The 24040-nt window shown below is 52.2% G+C and overlaps 1 protein-coding gene across 1 annotated transcript in view; it reads right to left on the reverse strand.

Annotated features, from left to right (window-relative positions):
• Positions 1–12249, reverse strand: part of NPAS1 (neuronal PAS domain protein 1) — a 103177-nt gene extending 90928 nt beyond the window's left edge. The window contains exon 1 of the mRNA XM_067557329.1: positions 12056–12249. The gene's annotated coding sequence lies outside the window, so the exon portion shown is untranslated. The remainder of the gene's footprint in view (positions 1–12055) is intronic.
• Between the last annotated feature and the right edge of the window lie 11791 nt (positions 12250–24040).

Genomic DNA, 24040 nt, shown 5'->3' on the forward strand with positions numbered 1-24040 from the left:
CAGAAGCAGGAAGCCTGTCAAACAGTCAGAGGGGCCACAGACGATTGAGGTGCTAAAGGAGCATCCAGAGAAGACAAGGCCATTGTACAGAAGCTAAATGAATTCTTTGCATCGGTCTTCACTGCAGAGCACATCAGAGCTATTCTTTCTGGGTGACAAATAAGAACATAAGAATGGCCATACTGGGTCAGACCAACGGTTCAATATCTACCTTCCAACAGTAGCTGGTTCAGATGTTTCAGAGGGAATGAACAGAACAGGACAATTAACGAGTGATCCACCCCCTGTCATCCAGTCCCAGCTTCTAGCAGTCAGAAGCTTAGGGACCGCATGGGGTACCATCCCATATGGATATGTCAATAGAAGAGGTTTCACACAGATTGATAAATTAAACAGTAATAAGTCACCAGGACCAAATGGTTTTTACCCAAGAGTTCTGAAAGAACTGAACTATGAAACTGCAGAATTACTATCTGTAGTACGTAACCTATTGCAGAAATCAGCGTCTGTACCAGATGAATGGCAGATAGCTAATGTAACACTGATTTTTTTAAAAAGGCACCAGAGGGGATCCCAGCAATTACAGGCCGGTAAGCCTAACTTCAATACCAGGCAAATTGCTTGAAACTATACTGAAGAACCGAATTAACAGACACATAGATAAACACGATTTGTAGGGGAAGAGTCAACACGACTTTTGTAAAGGGAAATCATGCCTCACTAATCTACTAGAATTCTTTGAGGGTGTCAAAAAGCATGTGGACAAGAGCGATCTGGTCAACATAGTGTACTTGGACTTTCAGCTTTGACAAAAGGTCCCTCACCAAAGTCTCTCAAGAAAATTATCAGTCATGGAATAAGAGGGAAGGTCCTCTCCTGGATCAGTAACTTTTTATAAGACAGGAGACAAAGAATAGGAATAAATTATCAGTTTTCACAATGGAGAGTTAAACAGCGGGGGTCTCCCCAAGGATCTGTTCTGTTCAACATACTCATTAATGATCTGGAAAAGGGGTGAACGGTGAAGTGGCAAATTATTCAAGATAGTTAAGTCCAAAGCTGACTGCAAAGAGTTACAAGGGGATCTCACAAAACTGGGTGGGACTGGGGTAGCAAAGTGGCAGATGAAATTCAACACTGAGAAATGCAAAGTAATGCACTCTGGAAAACATAATCCCAACTATACATATATAATGATGGGGTCTAAATCAGCTGTTACCACTCAAGAAAGAGATCTTGGCGTCACCGTGGATAGTTCTCTGAAAACATCTGCTCAATGTGAAATAGCAGTCAAAAAGGCTAACACAGTGGTTCCCAGTCCTTGGCCCACCGCTCCCCTCCCGCTGGCTGCAGAAGAGAGCAGCTGTCTAAGACCCAGGCGGAGCGCGTTGCCGCAGGGCTAAAAGACCGGTGCAGGCTTTTTGCTGCAGCAAAGGGAACGGGAGATCAGTGCTCCCCTCTCCCTGGCTGTAGCAGGGAGTATGGCAAAGCGCTCCGCCTGGGTCCCTTGGTGCTCAAGTCCCTGCTGGAGCCAGAGAGCCAGTCCTCCAGCTGCAGAAGGGAGTCACTGCCTAAGGACTCAGGTGGAGCGCATGGGGCTACAGGATGCGTGCGGTTTCCCTGCTGCAGCCAGGGGGACGGGAGATCAGCGAGGAGGGAGGCAGCCTCCGCGCTGAACTCCTTCCGTCTGACTGCAATGGAGGGGTGGGGGACTGCTGGCGGAGACTGATGGCCCTTCAGGGTTGTAAAAATGACATCTGTGGCCCTCGAGCCAAAAAGGTTGGGAAGCAGTGGGCTAACAGAATGTTAGGAACCATTAGGAAAAGGATAGAAAATAAGGCAGAAAAATATCATAATGCCCCAATATAAATCCATGGTATGCCCACACCCTGAATACTGTGTCCCATTCTGGTCGCTCCATTTCAAAAAGGATACAGTGGAACTGAAAAAGGTTCAGAGAAGGGCAACAAAAATGAACAAAGGTCTGGAATGGCTTCCGTGTGAGGAGACACTAAAAAGATTTGTGCTGTTCATCTTAGAAAAGAGACGGCTAAGGGGGGTAGCGCGACCAGAAGTTGTATACTGGTTGGAGATTGTGACTCAGGACTCTGCTTTCTTAACAGTTTGTCTCATGCATACACCCCAACCTCAACCCTTCATTAGCAGCAGAGCTAATGAATTTAATTTTGATTTAACTTTTTTCCCTGAAAAAGGCAGATTTATCAAACCGAAACCATTCTCGGGAAATGGTCAGTTTTGATTAACTTCCCAACTTGAAAAAAAGTTGAAAAAAGTTCCAAAATTGTCAAAACACATCATTCTGACATTTTCTAAACAAAAAGTTTCAGGTTTTCATTTTGAAATTTAACTTCATTTACAGTGTTCCAGAAGATTCAAGAAGGACAACTTTGATGGTTTGGACATGTGTCAGAAATGGAGTCAGTTAGGATACCACACATAGCAATACTTATCATAGTCCAAGGAGCTAGAAACAGAGGAAGACCAAGGAGGATGTGTTGGATAGTTATGACCACAGAACAAGGAAGTTTAAAGATAAACAAAGCTGTAAATTTGGTACAAGATAGAAAGTGATTGAAAGATTTCATTCGGCCCCATTGTCACTGTTAAGCTGATCGATGGGAATCAAAGACAAAGAAAAGGCACTTTAAAAAGGCACTGGAGGCGATCCTGGAAATTTTTGAGATTTTGATTTTTTGTCCCAATTGAGGATGAAAAAAATGTTTGAAATCTTGAAAATTCTCAGGAGATAGGAAAACCATTTTCACCCAGCGCTTCTTAGTAGTGTTGGCAACCCCTAATGGTCAAAGATCATGAGCTCACCCAGAAAAATTCTGAGATCAGCTTAAAAACTCTTGAGATTTAAAACAAACAAATAAATAAATAAATATAGGGTTCTTTTTATTTGCCTTCTGGGTTTTGAGCCTTCAGGAATTACAATTTCAAAATTTTCTCTGCGACCCCAATGGCTGGAAACTTGCTTCTTTTTCTAAAGGAAAGTTGAGATAATCGCATAATTCCTGAAGCTGAAACTTTAAAGAGAGAAAAAAAAAAAAGATCCCAAATATTGTGAGACTCAAGATTAACCAAACCCAATTGGTAAAGTTGGTCACACTGAATTTGGTAACAGGGAAAGACAGATTTTGTTGAGAGAGTTGAACTCCCGTTTAAGCACTGAAATGTGCCCCCAGATTTTCGAAAGCGTTTGACACATGGGGTGCTTCTAAAAATCTGCCACGTGACTTCCATGGCCACCAGCTATGATGTCATAAAGTCCAGATTTAGGATTTTAAAAGGGGCGAGGGAGGGATTAGCAGCAAAATATGAAATTCATCAACAAGAAAGGCCCCGTTGTCAAGCAAACTTCCTCGACAGTGCAACTGACCAGGCATTAGAGCGGTGCCTTTAAGAACTGAGAACTCAATTCTGCCAGAGAATGAGCACCTTCAACCTCAACCTCAAGAAGAGCTCCCAGTGCGATGCTGGGGTGAAAAGGGCCAAGGAGATCCTTGGTGGTTTAACCAGGAATCGAAGCGTGATTTTCCCTCCGTGTACAGCATTGGTGAGACATACTGAACACTGCATTCATCTCCGGTGCCCACATTTTCCAAAGGACGCTGAAAAATGAGAGAGGGTGCAGAGAACAGCCACAGAGACGATCCGAGAAAACGTCTGACAGTGAGAGTCTGATTGAAGAGAAGATTGAGAGGTGGCTTGATTATAGCGTATCAGCTCCTTCACGGGGAGACGATTCCAAGGACTAAAGGCTCTTTAAATAAGCGGAGAAAGCCAGACCAAGAACCAGCTGCTGGAAGCTGAAGCTGGACAAATTCAGGTCAGAAACAAGGCGCAGGCATTTAACAATGAAGGCGATTAAACTGCGGGAACAAACTCCCAAGAGAAGTGGTGGATTTTCCATCGCTTCATGGCTTCAGATGAAGACGGGGTGCCTTTCTGGAAGAGACGCGTTAGTCTGCCACAAGTGACTGGGCTCAGAGCAGGGGTAGCTGGACGTGGGGACAAAGAGCCTAACTAGTTTGAAGATGGAGCTTGATCAATTCTTGCACAGGATTATATGACAGGATTGCCCATGACTGTACTTGATGATCCAGAAGGGCTCTTCCAGTCCTATGTATCTATGAATTCTCTGGCCTGTGCTGTCCAGGAGGCTACAGTAGAAGATGGTCCAATGGTCCCTTCTGTCCTTAAACACGATCAGTCCCTTGGCAGGCCTGGGACTTACAGGTGAGCAACCCATCATGAGAGGTTCACTGCCTGTTATCTGCCGATGATCGCCAGCCTCTCAGAAGGTGTACGGCGCCTGCTGCAAGCTGCAGTCCAGCGTGGCAGTGCCGCTAACACCCTGAGGAGCTGTGCGAACTCTCGGCCACTTTTCGCTACGGGCTTTGGGCGTTAAAAGAGCAACGGAGATACCACGAAACAGGGGACTGCTCAGAAACAGGATATTCGGCGGAGAGCTTGAAAGCTGAGAGTCTGAAGCCACTCCGAAAGGTGCTGCCCCCTGTCAAAGGCCCACATCTCATAAGCCGTCAACCCCCGTCATCACCTTTACAGGCAAGCCCAGCAGAGAGCCAAAGACTGAACTGTCAATGGAAACGGAGCTCCCTGTGAGGTCAGGGAGGTTTATGGGGCAGTTATGGGAGGTTTGCCCAGTCTGTACCCACGCTGGGGAGAAAGGGAGCGAATCTATACTTTGAGCCCGCAACACGGCACCTTTCCCCATTTTTTTTCTATTCCTTTGCCTTGGATGGGGTGGATTGTACCCTCAGCAAGTTTGCAGATGACACTAAGCTGGGGAGAGGGGCAGATACCCTGGAGGTAGGGATAGGATACAGAGTGACCTAGACAAATTGGAGGATTGGGTCAAACAAAATCTGATGAGGTTCAATAAGCACAAGTGCAGAATCCTGTACTTAGGAAGGAAGAATCCCATGCACAGCTACAGACCGGGGACCGACGGGCTAGGCAGCAGTTCTGCAGAAAAGGACCTGGGGGTTACAGTGGATAAGAAGCTGGATATGAGTCAGCAGTGTGCCGTGGTTGCCAAGAAGGCTAACAGCATATTGGGCTGCATTAGTAGGAGCATTGCCAGCAGATCGCGGGAAGTGATTGTTCCCCTCTATTCAGCATTGGTGAGGCCTCATTTGGAGTATTGTGTCCAGTTTTGGGCCCCCCCCACTACAAAAAGGATGTGGACAAGTTGGAAAGAGTCCAGCAGAGGGCAACAAAAATGATTAGGGGGCTGGAGCACATGACTTATGAGGAGAGGCTGAGGGAACTAGGCTTGTTTAGCCTGCAGAAGAGAAGACTGAGGGGGGATTTGATAGCAGCCTTCAACTACCTGAAGGGGGTTCCAGGGAGGATGGAGCTAGGCTGTTCTCAGTGGTAGTAGATGGCAGAACAAGGAGCAATGGCCTCAAGTTGCAGTGGGGAAGGTCTAGGTTGGATATTAAGAAAAAAATTTCCCTAGGAGGGTGGTGAAGCACTGGAACGGGTTACCTAGGGAGGTGCTGGAATCTCCATCCTTAGAGGTTTTTAAGCTGCGGCTTGACAAAGCCCTGGCTGGGATGATTTAGCTGAGGTTAGTCCTGCTTTGAGCAGGGGGCTGGACTAGCTACCTCCTGAGCTCCCTTCCAACCCCCATCTTCTCTGATGCTATGATTCAGAGGGCTCCAATTCTCCCATCACCCTATGCCTTCATGTATTAACACCAGTGCAAAGCGAGGGTCTTTGGCGCACCCTTTGCACTAGTATAAGCAGGGGGCAGAGCAATGGACAGTACAAACTGTCAGATGCCCTGGGATTCAGAGTGAAGTGTGAACAGCACACAGCTGCAGAGTTTATTCTATATCACCACGGTGTGGGCATGAGACACCTTCAATAAAAATCACACATCAGATGCCTGAATGAAACAGCCCGTTATCTTCACACACAAACCCTTCCATCCAAAGTGTTTTCCACAGCCCCAAGTTTGTTGCAAGGAGAAAATTAAAAAAAAAAAAAAAAAAAAAACTCTGATAAGAACAAGGCAAGAAGCTAGAAGCGTTTGAGAGCGATCTTTCTAAAAGCCCCTAATTGCAAAAATATTAGCATAAACTATGACATGAATTTAGCTCAATTACTGCAGGCTCCCAAGCGGGAGTTATAATTAAAATCCACAGCATTCACTACAAACCAGCAGAGGTTAAGAAGAGGTTTTTTTCAAGCCAGAGGAACTCAAAATCTCTATTTTCCCATCAGAAATACCACAGGACAGGTTTCCATTCGGTGGAGCGATAGATCTTTTGCACAGATTATTTTCAGAAGGACTTTCCCTAAACAGCAGGGAAGAGAGAAAAGATTTTTTTCTTTTTGTTATCATCATCTGCTAGGAACTTAAACCAAATCTAGTTCTGGGTTAGCAAGACTCTCTTCAATCTGTTTGTAACAATAACCAGGCACCACACATCTGAGTGATTAATTAATGTAAGGGTGGCAGGCATAGTAAGTGGAAGCTGAAGTTAGGAAGGATTTTTTAAAACAAAGGCTAAAATGTTGGGATTAAAAAGTGGGTGAACAAGAAAATTTAAACGGCTTTGAGGTTGTTCCTCATTTGAATTAAAAACAGGTTGGCTGGTTTGTTTTTAAAATAAACTGACTCTGTCTTGCAGGCAACACAAACGCAACAAACAGCTTCTGGGCATCTGTGCGCTGGTGACAGAATCTGCTTTCTGATTCGGACCGATCTGCTTTCGCTGCCGCAAACTCATGTAAAGAGAAAATGTCCAAACCGCACCTTGGAAAATCTGGCCTCACGTGTCCAGAACAGACTCATTCCCAGACAGTGTCTGCTGCTGTCAATCGTGCCTGCCAGGCCTAGACCTGCCCCTGCGCCACCCCGGTGCGACCCGGACCCGGCCGCCACGTCTGCCTCTGCATTTGGGACTCGTCTCCTGGTGCCCTTGCCACCAGCCTGCGGGTCTCTCGCCAGCACGAAGCACGCTTCCTTCCAGCCCCAGGTGCTCAGGTGCACAAGAGGGGGAGGTTTGGGAGAGGTGCTTTGCACGCACGCCGCCAGCCTCCGCCCGCCTGCAGCCACAGACCTGCACTTGCCCACGTCCCCGCCAAACGCACACATGCATACCGATCCGAACGCACGCCCCACCGCACTCACACCCTCTCACACATACCAATCCGAGCCTACACCTCTCACGCATATCAAATTGAGCTCATCAATAGGAAGGCTGCCTTCCGCATACCAATGCCAGCCTGCCACTAGCAACACAGGCCACGGGCGGACACTGGAGAGGGACTTGGGGCGATCAGCTCCATCTTGTAAACCCCTGGAATTGGGACTTTTCCCCCTGCGGGGAGGGGTTTGATATTTGCCCATCAGCTGGTTGTTTGGTGTCTGGAGGGTTTGCCGAAGAGGCAGGGCTGTGGGTGAGCATTAAGAAAAACTGGAGGCAAAATCTAAGACCACGGAGCTGTCCCCACGAACCAGCCCCATGTTCCACGCTGGGAGTTCGCAGCCCCGTAGACTAGACCTCACGGGAGAACTTGGGAGGGGGAGGGAATAAGGGAGGGTGACAGAGACCCATGTGGCTGATCAAATGAATTCCCTCCACTTATACTGGGCAGCAGAGAAGGGCCCCCTCTGATGCAATTAGACTCCAATTATTAAAGCAAAACTCAAAGGTCTTTAATAAAGATTCCCCAGGACAGGCAGGCAGGGAATGGGGCTGGGGACAGACGGGGGTATCCCCTTGAGGATCCACGTCAGACCACTCCAGTCTGGTACACCAACCTGGCTGGATCTGCCCTCCACAGACAGCAGAACTCCTGGGTCCCCCTGGAATCCTCCCTCCCTGGCCCCGGATCAGAGTAGCGTGGGGATTTTTCCAGCAGCCAGCAGCAAAACTATGACATCCCCCACCCCACATCCTCCATTTCCAGCACCACTCTCTGCCAGGAGCAAAGATCCTGCCCACGGAAGCACAGCTGGCCTTTCTGTGACTCTTCCATGGAACTGAATAGACCCCAGCCAGCTCCAACATTGCTGCATTACCCTGCGCCCTCAGATCCACTCCCGTCCACAATGCCACTTGAACTAAAGGAGAATCTCCCCAAGCTCTCAGCAGTATGGGGGCTATGACCCACAGCCGAGGAGTGCTACATATGCATGCTAGCTGAGTCATTGCCACAAATGTGCAGGTCACATCCATAGCAGCTCCCCCAGCAGGGATCACCAAGCACTTGACACACAGCAGCAAAGCCACACAGCCACCCTATAGGGTTAGGCGGGCATCCATGGTTCACAAATCAGGAAACAGTAGCAACAGACTAAGTGACTGGCCCAAGGTGTCAGTGGCAGAATCTGGAACAGAATCCAGGAGTCCTGACTCCCAGGCCCCACTATTCTAACCACCACACCCCACACTCCTCCCAAAGCCTCCTGGTCCATTTCTCTCAGCTGTAGCTGTCCTCCTGTAGCTCCCGCCCCTTTTTGGTAATAAAGGAGGGGTCAATTTTCAAACGCAAAAATGGCAGCGAAGTGCCAAACTCCCAGTGATTTTCAGGGGAGTCAGGCACCCAGCAGTGGAAAATCTCCCCTGAAATTCACATCACAGTGGGGAGGAAAGTGCACTCGACTTTCAAGAGAGCCCCAGGAGGGTGGTAGATGTTGGACATTTGATCAGGACTAGAAGGTGGCAGGGCGGGGAGGTGGGAAGCCAAGATTAACCTCTGGAGATTCGATTGCTGAGAACAGCCCTGGGATGTTGACAGAACAACAAGCAACGGTCTCAAGTTGCAGTGGGGGAAGGTCTAGGTTGGATATTAGGAAATACTTTATCACTAGGCAGGTGGTGAAGCACTGGAATGGGTTACCTAGGGACGTGGTGGAATCTCCATCCTTAGAGGGTTTTAAGGCCCAGCTGGACAAAGCCCTGGCTGGGATGATTTAGTCGGGGTTGGCCCTGCTTTGAGCAGGGGGTTGGGACTAGATCAGTGGTTCCCAACCTGTGGCCCGCTGGCTGCAGAAGGGAGCCACTGCCTAAGGACCCAGGTGGGGCGCGTTTCTGCAGGGCTAAAAAACCGGTGCAGGCGCCTTGCTGCTGCCAAGGGGATGGGAGATCAGCGCTCCCCTCCCCTGGCTGTAGCAGGGAGCACGGCACAGCGCTCCGCCTGGGTCCCTAGGTGCTGGGGTCCCTGCTGGAGCCAGAAGGAAGGGAGCCACTGCCTAGGGACCCAGGTGGAGCGCACGGGGCTACGGGGCACGTGCTGTTTCCCTGCTGCAGCCAGGGAGACGGGAGATCAGCAAGGAGGCAGCCTCCTCGCTGATCTGCTTCCGTCCGGCTGCAGTTGGGCGGGTGGGAGGCTGCTGGCGGAGACCGGTGGCCCTTCAGGGTTGTATAAATGATATCCGTGGCCCTCAAGTCAAAAAGGTTGGGAACCAGTGGGCTAGATACCTCCTGAGGTCCCTGCCAACCCTAATCTTCTATGGACTTGACAGAATACAGCAAGTCTTCTCCAATTCTAGGACAGACAAGCCCCAAGGGCCAGCTAGGAACATTCTCTGGTTCCTTCTCCCCAATCCCAACCCAGCTCTCCTCCCTTTACCACAGCTGGAAGCAGCAGCTGGACAAATTCAGACTGGAAACAGGATGCACGTTTCTAATAGGGAGGGTGATTCACCCTAAGAATAGTCGTTCCCTCCCCACCCCCAGCCGGGGACAGGGTGGATTCTCGATCACTCCAAGTCTACAGTGAGATTGGACGTCTCTTTCTAAACGCGCCGCTCTCGTTTGACCACCGGATCTGGGAGGGATGCAGGGGTCACTAGGCGCGATTCCCTGGCCTGCGTGATGCAGGAAGTCAGACTAGATGATCAGAACGGTCCCTTCCAGCACAGAACAGACAGAACTCAGCCCTGCCTTTCCAGAGGCAGAAAGATCCAACCTGAGAACCCAGTGACCTGGGTGCTGTCGGGAAATCAGGACAAGAGGCTTGAAACACCCTGGGCAGGTGTTAAGCCACCACGGGGATCCCTTTGCGGCTGGGGAGACTCCAGACTCCTGGAGCAAGCACTGATGTTCCCCCGCCCCAGAGTGTCAAACCCTGACCAAGTAGGCTGGGCAAAGCCGTGGAGAACAGAGTGTTAGGGTATGACCCTGCACTGAGCGATGGGACCCTTCTAGGACAGCTCGCCCTCCATCAGCCCTGGGACCCAGAATGGGGAGCCAGCTGCCCAGATTAAGGAGCCGGAGAGAACCACAGAGTCAGTCTGTGTCCAGCCACCTCCAGAGAGAGAATCCTCTTTATATTCAGCCAGGCTCTGTCCTGATCATATTTGCTGAGCAGGAGGCCTGGGGCAGAGCAGGTGACAAGCCAGGGCCAGGAATCCTCCCACCCATGGCACCAGGAGGCAGGAGATGCTGCCCGGCTGGCATCCAGGGCACCACAGTAGACACAGCTTCCTAGCAGGGTGCCCGGGGCTGGTTTCAAGGGGGAGGCGTAAGGGGGAGGTCCTGTTACCAACACAACTAGGGGGCAAGCGTCACCTGCTGAGACATCACCTCTGAGACGCAGCAGGGCTACTGCAGCCCCCAGCCGGACGGGGTGGAAAAGGCTCTGCCATGCCAGCTCCTTGGACTCTCCAGCAATGCTTCCCAGACCGAGCTGCTCTCGGCCGGCTCTGCTCTCCTGGGGAGGTGGAGGGGCCGGGAGCAGAGAGCACGGCTGGGGCTTTGGGCTCAGACCCTCGCTGTCTTGGGGCCCCCCACGCAATGCTGACTCACTAGAGCCCTTGCCTTGGATCTTTGCTCCCACAGCGGATCCAGCCTTTCGCCTAGCACAGAGGGAGAATGGGGGTCTCAGGTTCAAAGCCAAGAACAGTCCTGCTCCCCCCCCACATCTGCAGCCAGCTGGGGAGGGGAAGACACCAGCCCAGCATCCAAGGGGAGAAGTGGGGGGGTATGTGGGGACGTTTCCCAGATCAACAGCTGCCTATCAGTAGTGATTACGGGGGGGCTGCACCCCACACGACGTGTCTGAGCAGATCACTTTGCAGGGGCTGAGGCTCTGCTGCCCCCCTCCCCCCGGGGCAGCTGCTCAGTGGAGCAGGAGCTCGGGGTGGAGGGTTGTATGGGCCGCAGAGCCAGGATGAGGGTGCATGGGATGGGAACAGAGGTGGTTTGCATGGATGGGGTGAAGGGTGGTATGGAAAAGGGGAAGCCAGATCCATCTCCTCCAAACACCCTGACCCAGAGCCCCCAGCCCCCAAACCGTGCCCTCCTTGGGGAGGAAGATCCCAGCTAAAGTCATGGGACCCACAAGTCAAGTCAAGTCAAGTCAAGTCAGGGCATTCCCCCCGGTTGCTGTCAATGCCATGATCTCTGAAGCCAGGGAGAAGCAGCCCCCCCCCCCCACACACACACTTACATACATACCCCCTCCCTGCCCCATGCACCCCAGCACAGGTGCCTAGATCCCCCAACAGATATGAGCCCCATAGAACCCTCCACAAACATATTCAGCCCCCAGATCCCCTATATCCAGACTCCCACACACACATTCACGCACCCCCAAACCTCCTCATCCAAGCACCCCCTGCTCCACACACAGCCTCCAGCAGCCTCTCTATCCAGATCACCTCACCCTCATACACCCAATACCCCATCATCCAGGCACCCCCAGACCCCAACATCCCCAGCTATGCGTCCCCTGGCCCCCACTCAACGCCCTGCACCTTCTTTCTATCCAGATCCCGCACTCATGCAGCCCCTAGACCCCACATTGAGCTCCCTGCACCCCCTGCTACCCGGACCCCCCCCCCAGTGCCATGCACTCCCAACCCTATGCACCCCTGCCCCATATACTCAGCCCCCTGCACCCCTTCTATCCACCCCCCCGTTTCACGCACCCCCAGCCCCCCACTTCTCACTCCCCTGCATCCCTTCTGTCAGTCCCCCCACCGCCCTGCCCCCCACATATCCCGCCCCCCAGCCCCCGGAGGGGCAGAAGGCGGAGTTGTTACCCGGCTGGCATGGCAGGATCCCAGGGCAAAGGGGCAGGTGCCCGGGCTGCTGCTGGCGCCTCTGCTTCCCGCGGGGGGCTGAGTCCGACCATCCGCCGTGGCCTCGGGGCGCTGGGGGCAGCGGCCGGCAGGCGCCTCCATAGACCCCCCCCTCGGCCCCCCGCCCCCGCTCACTGGGGCGGCCCGCAGCTGCCCCGGCGGCACGGAGGGCGCCCGGCCGGTCCCGTCTCTCCGGCTCGCTCCGCGCCCCCCTTCCCAGCCCGGCCGCCCTGCCTTTCAGATGGTGATTAGCGGACATTGTGAGCGGCGGGCGGGCGGGCGGGGGGCCGGGGGCGGGGATTGCACGGAGCCGCCGGCGCACCCCACTGCATACAGATCTGCCTGCCTGCCTCTCCGGCCGGCCCGGCTGCGCTCCGGCTCCCTGCCCCCTGCCGGAACAGCCCCCCAACACTCCGCTGCCGGGCCCTGCTCCCCACCCCCTGCAAGGCCCCCCTCAGTGCAGAAACCCCCCATCCCACAGCAGCCCCTCAAAACCTCTGAGCTGCTGCCTACCCCTGCTCCCCACCCCTTGCAGGCCCCCCAGTGCAGAAACCCCCCATCCCACAGCAGCCCCCCAAAACCTCTGAGCTGCTCCCCACCCCCTGCAGACCTCCCAGTGCAGCCCCCCCCCCATCCCACAGCAGCCCCCGCAAAAAACCCGAGCCGCACTCCTGGCAACGATTCACACTGGGAACCCCCCCATCCCACAGCAGCCCCCTCAAAGACCCCTGAGCTGCACCTCCAGGCCCAGCAAGGACCTCCTCCTGCAGAGCATGACCCCCATCCATCATTCCCTGCAGCAGTGGTGCATACTAGCCACCCCCTTTTTCCCCCAGATCATCACTTCCTGGGCAGCACCCCTCATCCACCATCACCTCCAGCCAGGTTGCACATGGAGCTGTGCACCCCAGCACCTCACCGAAGACACCCCTGTCCCGGCACAGCAACCACCCCCCGATCACCCTCAGCAAAGATACACAGCAGGGATCCTCCCCAGAGAACCCCCCTCAGACCACACTAGGACCCTCCCGCATCTGGTACTCCGCATGACCTCCAGCAGGGACACACACTAGGGGGTGCCCTAGAGTACCACCCCCAGCTGGCACTGGGACCCCAGCACCTCCAGCAAGGATGCACCCCAGAGGCACTCCCACCCAAGCAGCACCCCAGTCTGCTGTTCCCCACCGGCACTGCACCCACACACACTCCAGAACACAAGACACCCACGGCCTCCTGCTGCAGCCAGAAGCCTCCAGCCCAAAGCCCCCTGCCCCACACCTCCCTTCCACCCCCGAACCTGCATGAAGGCCCACGAGCACCACCTCTAGCTTCCAATCTCAACTCAACCAGAGACACCCTAACAAATTACACCCCCTGCCACCCCAGGACATTACTAATAGCCCAGTCCCCCCCAGCAGAGCACTGGTGAAAACACAGGCCCTTCCCTCTCCATCTCATGACCCCAGCAGGGCTGGAGGAGCCACAGAGGGAGGCAAAAGAGGTCAGGAGTAGGCCAACCAGCTGGAGGCAGCACCTCCATAGCATAAGAGGCAGAGGCGGGCATTTTTAACGGCGAGTGGAATTAATCACCAGAACAATTGACCCAAGTAGCAAGGGGATGAATTCTCCATCCTGACAACTTTTCAATCAAGGCTGGATGTTTTTCCAAAAGATCTGCTCTGGGAATTATTTTGGGGCCGTTCTGCAGCCGTGCTGTACAGGATAGAGCTCAGACTAGATCAGTGTTCCTCAAATGCAGCCACTAAGGGGCTTTTCTTGTGGTCACAGCCTCCTGGGCAGTGATTGTGGGGGGGAGCAGTGGCCCCTCCCCAGGACCACTAGCAGGGTGCCCCCTTCAGAGATACCCTGGGGTGGCAGGCTCCAGCTGTAGGGCTCCTCCCCCTCATTGTGTCTGGCCCCCAATGTCTTCCCTAGCCCCTCACCTACTCCCCCATTGTCCCTGGCCCCCGCTGCCTCCCTACCCATCTCCCCATCTAGGGTTTAAATTGTCCTCGAGCTTGCTGGGGCTCAATAAGTCTGCTGTGAAAAGTGATATTAACAAACATACAAATATCACTTTTCACAGCAGACTTACTAGATGGCAAGTCTTTAAAAAAGAAAAAAGAAAAAAAAAAAAACCGGCAACCAAAAATGCAAAAGAAACAATGAAAAAGACAAGAACGGGCAAAGCACCTTAGCTGTGTCTCTATTTTGTTTAGGTCCAGTAAAGAATAGAGACAATTGTACATTATTTTTATTACTGAGTCTGCAAAATAACCAACAAATATATTACAATGATTTGGACATGTCTATGTGCATCATTATCTGTTTTCCTAAAGTCAAGAATTTCAGGAAAAATTGTCAGAGCGGCCACTAGCCAGAGTTGGTGGCTACACTCGGAGGCCACCAAAAAATTTGTTATGAGAACCTCTGGACTAGATGATCACCACGGTCCCTTCTGGCCTTGGAATCTATGAATCTCAACAGATGTTCACCTTCTCTCTATCCTCTCAAAGTCTATAGAGGGGGAATTTACCAGTGTAAGGGCACTGGAACACCCTCCTTAGAGTAGCACCTCTTACCAAAGACACCAGCCCCGCCCACCGAGTCACAGCAGGGCCCCTCCCCCCGAGTCTCACTATACTGTAGTTATCCCAGTATAACTCCTCCTGGGAACACTCTTAGGTCAGAATAAGAGCATGTCTACAGGGGAAGTTATCCTGAAGTAAAATAGAGTTTGAATTTGAAGTGCTTCAGCTATTCTGGAATAGTTATTCCCGTATAGCTAGTTTCGTCAATCTTCCCATGCAGCCAAGATCTTAGATAAAGTCAGAGGTTAGAGCAATTTTAAATATTAAATATTTAAATATATTAAATATTAAAATTATCAAGGGTCATGGTGGATTCTCCATCAATGACCTTTTTAAATCAAGATGGGATGTTTTCCTAAAATATCTACTCAGGGAATTATCTGGGGGCAGTTCTCTGGCGTGTGTCATGCAGGAGGTCAGACTAGGTGATCACAATGGGCCCTTCTGGCCTTAGAATCTATGAAAATCAGCTCCCAATTTATGGGCAGGCTGTATCTGAAGAACCTCTTGACCCCAAGTTTTCCCAGAGTCTACCCCCCGCCCCTGTTGCAGCACACCAGTTTTCAAGATAACCTCACCAGCCACCTGGATTTCGGAGCATGCTGAAAATTAAGACTAGCTCATATTGGGAATTCCTTGGTCAAAGGACCCCAAATTTGCCTGTCAAATTTCCTCCAACCCCTGGTCCAGCCTACCAACATTCGAGATAATCTCACTATACACACAGGATTTTAGAGCATTTAAAAAAAGTGTGTGTGTGGTGAGGGCATATATTGGGAACCATTTAATTAAATGATCCCCAATTTGCACCACTAATGGTAGCTCAGCCCCCCTCATGACAAATCAGTTTTCAAGACAATCTCCCTATGCATGTGGATTTTAGGGCCCTTTGATTATTAAAATTAGCTCTTTATTGGGGCAGGGGGCTTTATCTGAGGCTTTGTCTACACTCGCAGTTATGCCAGCAAAACTTTGTCGCTCAGGGACATGAAAAAAACCACACACCCTGATCGATATAAGTTTTGCCGGAATAAGCACGAGGGTAGCTGCGTTATGTCAGCGGGAGAGCTCTCTCCTGCCAACGTAATAAACGAGCAGCAGCCCCTAAGTTGGTGGAGAGCATCTCCCGCTGACATAAGCGCTGTCCATGCTGGAGCTTATGCCAGCAACTCTTATATCACTCGGGCGTGGGGTTTTTTTTCACACCCCAGAGCAACAAAGTTTTGCCGGCATAACCACAAAAGTAGACAAGGTCTGAGGATCCCAAGTTGCACCACTTGCTACCCCTTGCCCAAATGTGTCACAGCAATTCATGGTAGCAGAGCAGGATTTCCTTTTTAACACACGTAAAAGGTCTGCAAATATTCCGTCCTTTGGGTTAGAGGTGTCACTTTGAAATGCTCATTGTAATTTGTGTACTGCTGGATTTTTCTGAAGTGGAGCATACAGGGAAATATCATCGAAGTTTTTTATGACTGTCTGAAACTAACATTTTCTAGCATGTGACATTTTCTTCAGACCCCTTTTTCCAAGGAACTATAGCTCGTTGAGGGGTGAAATTGACCGGTGTGATCCCCTGGATTTTGTAGATTGGACAGGTGAATGACAGTAGAAAGTTGACATTTGTTTTCCAGGGCTCATTTTGCCTTAATAAACATAAGTGACTGTTTTTATTGGCTCCTCATTAGTCACTGTCGATCTTATGCCAGTCCTTAGAACTGGGCTCTGTATTCTGGTTGCACTTCCTGATGCTCAGCAGACACTGATGAGTGTCATGGCTACTTGCTTTTCTTTGATCACATGCAGTCCCATTGTTGGGGGTAAGCATCATGTGATATGAAAAACTTCCTCCCTGTCAGGGTAGTTAAGCACTGGAACAAACTGTCTAGGGAGGTTGTGGAATCTCCATCACTGGAGGTTTTTAAGAACAGGTTAGACAAACACCTGTCAGGGATGGTCTAGATAATACTTAGTCGTGCCATGAGTGCAGGGGGTTGGACTAGATGACCTAGGGAGGTCCCTTCCAGCCCTACATTTCTATGATTCTAGGATTCTTCTCTCTCTCTCTGGCCCAATGACTGTTCCACTGTGCGTGAACATGTTTAGGCCAGAGAAAGAGAGTGACCATAAATGACTGTAGCGGTGGGAGGTCAGACACCTAGGGTCCAACTCTCTTGCATTAGATATCCACAGTGGGACACGTCAAGATGTCTGAGTGTCCCAGGGCAATGGAAATGCTGAGGTCCGACTAGCTCCGCTCAATCTTTGTGAATGCTTGGGGTTAGCAGGCATGGGTTGCCCGCTATAAATGGGGGCAACCCTCCACCATCTCTCCCCAGTGCTGTCAGGTAGAGTGGCATGGTTGCAGGGGGAAGGGAAGCTTGCTGTGAGGGACATGTGCAGGGAATCCCTGAGCAGGTCCGCAATGCTCCACTCCTATGTCCCCACTCTCCTGCAGCTAAAGCAGGTATATACGGGACAGCTGCCCATCTGCAGGCGGGAGTGAAGGAGGAGAGACGGAAGGTGCCCCCGAAGATCGCTGCAGGACGTTCTCCCTTGCCCTGTTGCTGCAGCTGTTAGAGGACTGGTCCCCGTGTGACTAGCTCCAGGGTACATGGGAGAAGGACGTATCAGAGGCAGGACTGACTGCCAGACGCTGGGATCATGCTCCTCTCTTTGGTCATAGGAAAAACCGGGTTTATCTTATCCACTGATCTCTGAGGCATGGCACGGGGAAAGCCAGGCAGGCGGAGGGCGGGGAGGAGTACGCTGGGCAGCAGTGTCCAATTAACACTTATGTCACCAGGCGCGTCCTTCGCTTCACAAGCACAGCACATCATCCAGGCAACCCAGCAGCGATGGTCTTCTCTGAATGGGGCATGGCCTGACAAACTTAGATTGTCAGCCCCTTGGAGCAGGTAGCATCCTTTTGTTCTGAGTTTGTATAGTGCCATGCGGTCCTGAACCATGACTGGGGCTCCTAGGTGCTACCGTAATATGCCTAATAGCAATACATGGGAGGGGAGGATCCCATATGGAAAAGAACAACAAACTAGAGCTGTTTGGAAAATGAGATTTCCCCCACCCTCCAGCATAAATTTCTAGTGACAAAAAAAAACAAACCTCCAGACATTTTTCAAGTAACAAATTTTGATATTCTCCCTGGGAATTTTCTGAACAAAACAAATAGTTATTTAGTTTTGAATCGACATTTGGAAACACAGCAGAACCATTTTGCTTCACCCTCAAAGTGTCTTTTCAGTTTTTTAAAATCAAAATATTTCATTTTTAAAAAGATTTTAGTGTATTTCCCTCCCCTCTCTTCTCCCCCTTTTTCGGCATTTTTTACTTCCTTCCCTCCCTGTCCTCCACTGGGGGGAGGGAAAGTTAAAAAACATGGGAATATTTTAAGTAGTAAAAAAAAAAAAAAAAAAAAATCTCTTCCCCCTTTTTTATTGTTCCTCCAACTTTTGCCAGTTGTATAAACAGTGACAAAGTGCGAGAAGTGGGGAAACCCCAATATGTTGAAGCAAATAATTTTTACATTTCTTTTTCTCCTGAAATTTTCCAAAACGAAACATTTAAAAAAAAAAAGTCTCTAAAACTAAAAATTTCAGGAAAAAATACAAGAAAAAGTTTCCTTGAAAAATGTTGGCTGACTGAACTCTCTTTTCCAGTGAGAAATGGATTCACCAGCAATTGCCCAGCTAATGCAATAATCTTACACAGCACTTTGCAGCTGTCGATCTCAAAGCACTTTACAAAGAAGGTCAGTGTTCAAATGAGAAAACACAGAGAGAGGCAGCCCAAAGTCACAAAGCAGAGACTAGAATCCTGGTGTCCTGAGTCCTGCTCAAATGCTCTAACCACTAGTCTACACCCCCTCCCTGGCAAAGAGCCAACAGAGCAGGGCCTGATGCATTTCACACTGCCCAATCCCTTCCGTTACTTCCCTATGACTAGCTGGTGACTGGTGCATTGTGGGAGAGTAGCAGGCCAACTTCACACCTGTTCAGTTACCTTGGTGGTGGAATGCATTCACACCAGCACTACAAGGCTGGAATCAGCATCTATGAATGGCTGGATAAAGTCTGGCCTCCCAGCCCGCCCACCATATGCTAATTAAGGATTTGGGGGGGCCTTAATATTTTTGGGAGCCCCCCCAACTGGCGTCCCTGAGGCTCAGCACTTTCTCATAATCAGCCCCATTGAGTCAAGCAACCCAAGAAACGCGGCCACTCCCAGGACACTCCTGCTTCCGATCCAAGGCACAAGACCTCGACACACCTAGCCCAAGAAACTATCCATTCTCTGCTCCAGGACAGGAGACTAATTTGCTGTGCCCCCTTCACCCTAAATGCTGCCCTGGGCCAGCCTGTTCCTGGCACCCCCTCGCATTGAGCATAGATCTGGGAAATCACTCACTTCTCTCATGTTTCCCCTTTTTGACCTGAGCAGTTTGCCAATATTCAGGGATGTTTGCATTTACTCCTGGTCCACACTCACCTGGCAATTCGGCGGCAGTCGATGGGAGTTACGCAAACTACGCAGAGTAGCTTGCGTAACTCATGTCAACTGCTCTGCTTTCCTTCTGCACGCTGTCTACACTGCGCTGCGCTACTTGAGGGGATGGTTTTACTCAGTTGACTTCCTGATCGATCGAGCAGGTCTACACTGACCGCTCAATTGATCCAGAAAGATCAATCTGGCAGCGGCAAATTTGCCGCCATCAGTATAGACATGACCCTAGAAGGAGAAATTGAGGATGGAGCTAGTTATCTTTGATGCAATCGTGCTCATTTACAAAGTCCTGTTTCCCTGAACACAGCAGGAATCAAACTGCTAGAGCCAATTTCTTTGCTCGCAGTCCCAAGCCTCTTTCCAGCCAGCACTCAGCCCAAAAATCTCTCACTCAGCTTTTTATCAAGGCCACATTTTAGTTACCAGTGCTTCCATAGCTGGGTCTGGTGCTTTCTTCTCAGTCTCTGCTTCTGTCACAGACACACACACCTCCACAAAACAATAGCAGCACCACTTCCACCCACATGTGCCTTTGTTTTGGGTGGAGGTTGCTATTGATTCCACAAAAGAGCTTGTTTCTTACATTTATCCCAAATGAAAGGCAGTGGTTACACCTACGAGCCTCAACAAGGTTTAACCCAACCCATAATACTCCCCAGCCCTATCCCAGGAGAGGACTGGTCACTAGAAGGTGTGGGGGGAAGGGGAAATGGGCACAGCCCAATCAGTTACGGGGGAAGCTCAAACTAAGAGTCTTTGAAGCAGTATAAAGCATCTGGGTGTTGATTGCTTAGCTGAGCAGTTGAAGACTGAAAATTAATTAGCATGGTAATTTCCTTCGTGGCCCCTAATAGCTCAGGCTTGGTCTTGTAACTAATTGTAAGCAGCCTCCCAGTGACCAATTAGTTTCACCGGAGAAATCTCCCCCGTGCATCACGCAGGCCTATTCGTTTCTCTCACTGTTAAGAAGCACTGAGCAAACTGGAGAATCTGGGGGTCAGGGGGAGCAGGAGCTATTTCCAGCCTTTAGGATGTATTTGGTGGTGAGCAAAAGTGCCAAAGCAGATATCAAGAAGGGAATTAATTGTGCACATCTGCTAGCAGGGGGCTATCCTGCCAGGAAAGGGTTAAGTGGGCTGTGGTCAGCTATGAGGGAGGGGCTCACTGGGTAAGAAAAGACCTAGGGTGTGGGCTGAGCAGCTCCCAGGGAGGAATCCTAGGAGCAAACAAGCTTTGGGGAGAAGCCACCTGCTCATGTTAAGGTTACAGACAAGAGGGGGAAACCAACAGAATTAGGCTGTGTGCCTCAATAGGTGGTTCCCATGTACAGATGACTGAGCATCCCGGTTTCCAGAGGAAACAGGTCAGAACAAAATCAACACTCTGAGGCTATGGATACATTGCAGCATCAGAAACTGAACCCGCAGTCTCTTTCCCATCACCCCAAACTTCTATTGTGCAAGTTAAAGGGGCCAAGCCCAGTGGCAGACTAGCACGGGGCCAAGGCTGTGATCTGGCTCCAAGCCATGGACCTGCTAGGCCTTTTCCCACCTCTGGTTCCCTCCAACACCAGGTATCTGCCAGCATCAACCCACCCAGGAGCCTCACAGAGCCATCAGCACACATAGGACAGAGACCTACATGTCATGGCCTGTGGGGGTGTCGTCCCCCCCCCCCCACAGGCCTGGGCAAAGCCCACCCGCATGGGGGTCGGTGTGCACCAAACACTAGCACACTGTGCCTCTGTCTCCCAGAGGAGACCAACCTACTACTGCTGCCCTGAAAGATCCTGGAGCTCCTTTCCCTTCCATCCTCATGTAGTAGGTCAATCCCATCCCCACCCCCAACCTATGAGGGAGGGGGAAAGAAATGCTCAGTCTTCTCCCTTCTAGGGGTCGGCCCCACAGCCCCATCTCTGGGGCTAGGATACACCACCTTTGTGACACCCCATAAAGCATTCATGGGACCTCTAACTATTCACCCAGACTGCTCCCAGCCTCCCAGCGCAGCGGCTGCCTGCCCTGGAAGAGGAATCTATGCATGGCACTGGCCTGGCCCAAATTCCCACCACCTCCAGGCCTTTGTCCTCACAAGAGGAGCCCCCGTGGGGGGGCAGGGCTATTACTCCCGTTTTACAGATGGGGCACTGAGGCACAAAGAGATGCAGTAACTCACCCAGGGTCACAGACAGAGTTGGTGGAAGAGCTGGGAATTGAGCGCAGACTAGCAGCTTTAACCACTGGGCCGTTCTTCCTCTCCAAGGGCACAGCTGCTGTGGGCAGGTAGATTCCACCCACCCCTTCCAGCTCACTGCAGCCTTCCCATTGCTGAGCCAGCACCGGAAACCCACCAGGCCCAGAATCGGTCCCCGAGCACGTCCTGCCCACACCGCCCCAGCCTGTGATCTGGATGCAGGTCCCTGGAGGACAGCTCCTGCTCTGAGACTCAGCCTGCGGCAGGGAAGAGGTGCTGGGACGCTGGGTCAGATCTGAGCCCAGGTGTCCGGTGCACCCACCCTTGGCAGCATCTGCCTCCCTTGCTCAAAAATTAGGAGAGAGAAAGACAAGAAGGAACGACCGAAAGAAAGAAAAGAAAAGAGGCAGCAAACGCTCAGCGTTGCCTTTGTCTGCGTGGCGGTAATTGGGCCTGACAGATGCAAATAAAAATTGACGGCAAACACATCTTCCCCGCATGCCTGATTGACAGCAAACACATTATTAATGCAGAGAGATTAGCACATAATGGACATCTGTCAGCTGTAATGACCAAGGTGGGCCTGGCGTGTCACCGCGCACTGTGATTGACACATGGCGACGCGCAGCCGGGGTGCGTGCCTGCACTCACATGGGCACGTGGGCCTGGAAGGAGCCAACAGGCATGCAGAGGCTCGGGGGCAGTTAAAGAGCTCATGCAGTTGGGGTGGGCCATGCCCCGTTCCTGGTACAGTGTCCCCCCAGGCACCCGAAACACACCTGCTAAAACAAGGCTGGGAGCCCAATCCCAGCGACTCACTCAGGGACTTTGACTCACTCTGTGCCTCAGTTTCCCTACCTGCTCCAGGCCTCCATGACACCGGTCAGGTTCACAGCTTATTAGGAGCTAGCTGCTAGCCAATCCAGGGCTCATGGTGATGGGGACATGTACACCTTGGGCTCCGAGATCTGCCCCCATAGCCACGGCAGGCAACACAGCTACTACAGCGGCTGGGGAAGGAAGGTGCGTCCCACCTGCTATACAGGGGCCCACTTGTGCGGCATCTTCCCCAGCAGCACAGCCGGGGCGCTTGCAGGGATAGCACTGCCCCCTTGTTTTGCTGGGAGCGTGATGCTCACGGAAGGTTATGGCTGTGACCTGTCAGACAACAGCAGAGCAGGGAACCCAACAGCCATGGGAGGCAGGGGGCTATTGAAACAGACACACCTGAGCCAGACCTAGAGGTCAGATACCACCCTTACATACCACCCCCACCCCCGATCCCAGATCAGCCCCGCCCAGGTAGGAGGGCAGAGTCCCAGGTGGCTGGGCGTGCATGGGGATTTGGGGAACACCACCTGGCTCCCCAGCACCCTGGTTCACTCTCTAACCATCCACATGGGTCTCCCCTCCCCCTGTTTTATGTCCTGCCTGCCCACACTCCTCCTCCCCAGAAGTAGCTGCATTTTAGCACATACAAGGCTAGGGGTTGGGGGAAGCAGGGACAGAGGCTGCTCCTAGCCCTGCCACTTCACCAGCTCCCTCTTCCCTGCTCTGCCAGCAGCAGCTGCTGCCCGGGTAGCTAAGGCTGGATCGACAAGCCCTCCTGGCCCTGTTCCCCTGAATCCAGCCCAGCTCCCACTGTGACACGGGGAGCCACAGGCAAAAGCTAGGACAGGCTGAGCTGAGAACTGGGGAGCCTGGCAGTGGGGGGAGAGGGATCCTGGGGGTACCCCCCCAGGCGTCAGCAGAGGATTGGGGTTGGCAAGGAAGTGGAGCATCAAGAGAGGGTGCAGGGGGGGAACTCCCCTCCCCACGCCGCCTGCAGGGGCCAGGCCTAACCTTGACCTCTCACTCGGGCAGGCAGCCCTGAGACTCCATGGGGCTGCGGCTGTCAGTCACACAGCCTCCAGCCCCTGTCCAGGGCTCCCCACGGGCTCCTGCATGCCTGACGCGCCAGCTGCCAGCTGCCGACACGCGCCTGACCCCGTTAACCTCCGCACCGCCAGGGCCACACTGCCCTGCGCCCACCCACCCGGCATTAACCCCCGCACCACCAGGGCTCCACCCTGCATCCCATATCAATCCAGCTGGTGTTAACCCCCGCACCACCAGGGCCTGCAGCTGCCTGGCATTAACCCTTTCACTGCTGTGGCCCACAACTCTCCCCCCCACCACAGCCACCTCTCCCTGGGCAGTATGTATATTACAGTAGCCGCTGGAGGCCCCATTTGAGACCGGGGCCCATCACACCAGGCGCTGTCCAGACGCACAGTGACTGAGATCAGGGCCCCATCATGCCGGGCGCTGCCCAGACACACAGTGACTGAGATCAGGGCCCCATCATGCCGGGCGCTGCCCAGACACACAGTGACCGAGATCAGGGCCCTGTCACGCCAGGCACTGTCCAGACACAGTCTGTCTCCTGAAGAGTGTGATCTAGTAGTCAAAGGGTGGGTGGTGAAACTGAGGCACAGAAAAGGGGCACAATTTGTCCAAAATGAGTGGCAGAGCTGGAAAGAGAACCCAGGCCTCCCCAAATCCCAGCACCAGCCAATTGCAAGTCTTGGGCTTTAAGCTATGAGAGCAGCACCCCGGGAGCCCACATAGAGGCTCTGTGAAAATGGCAGTGGTGAAAGGT

The sequence above is a fragment of the Emydura macquarii genome, unplaced genomic scaffold (assembly GCF_026122565.2).
Source record: "Emydura macquarii macquarii isolate MOO-44397 ecotype Brisbane River unplaced genomic scaffold, CSIRO-AGI_Emac_v2 contig_1790, whole genome shotgun sequence".
In the NCBI taxonomy this organism is placed as follows: Eukaryota; Metazoa; Chordata; order Testudines; family Chelidae; genus Emydura; species Emydura macquarii.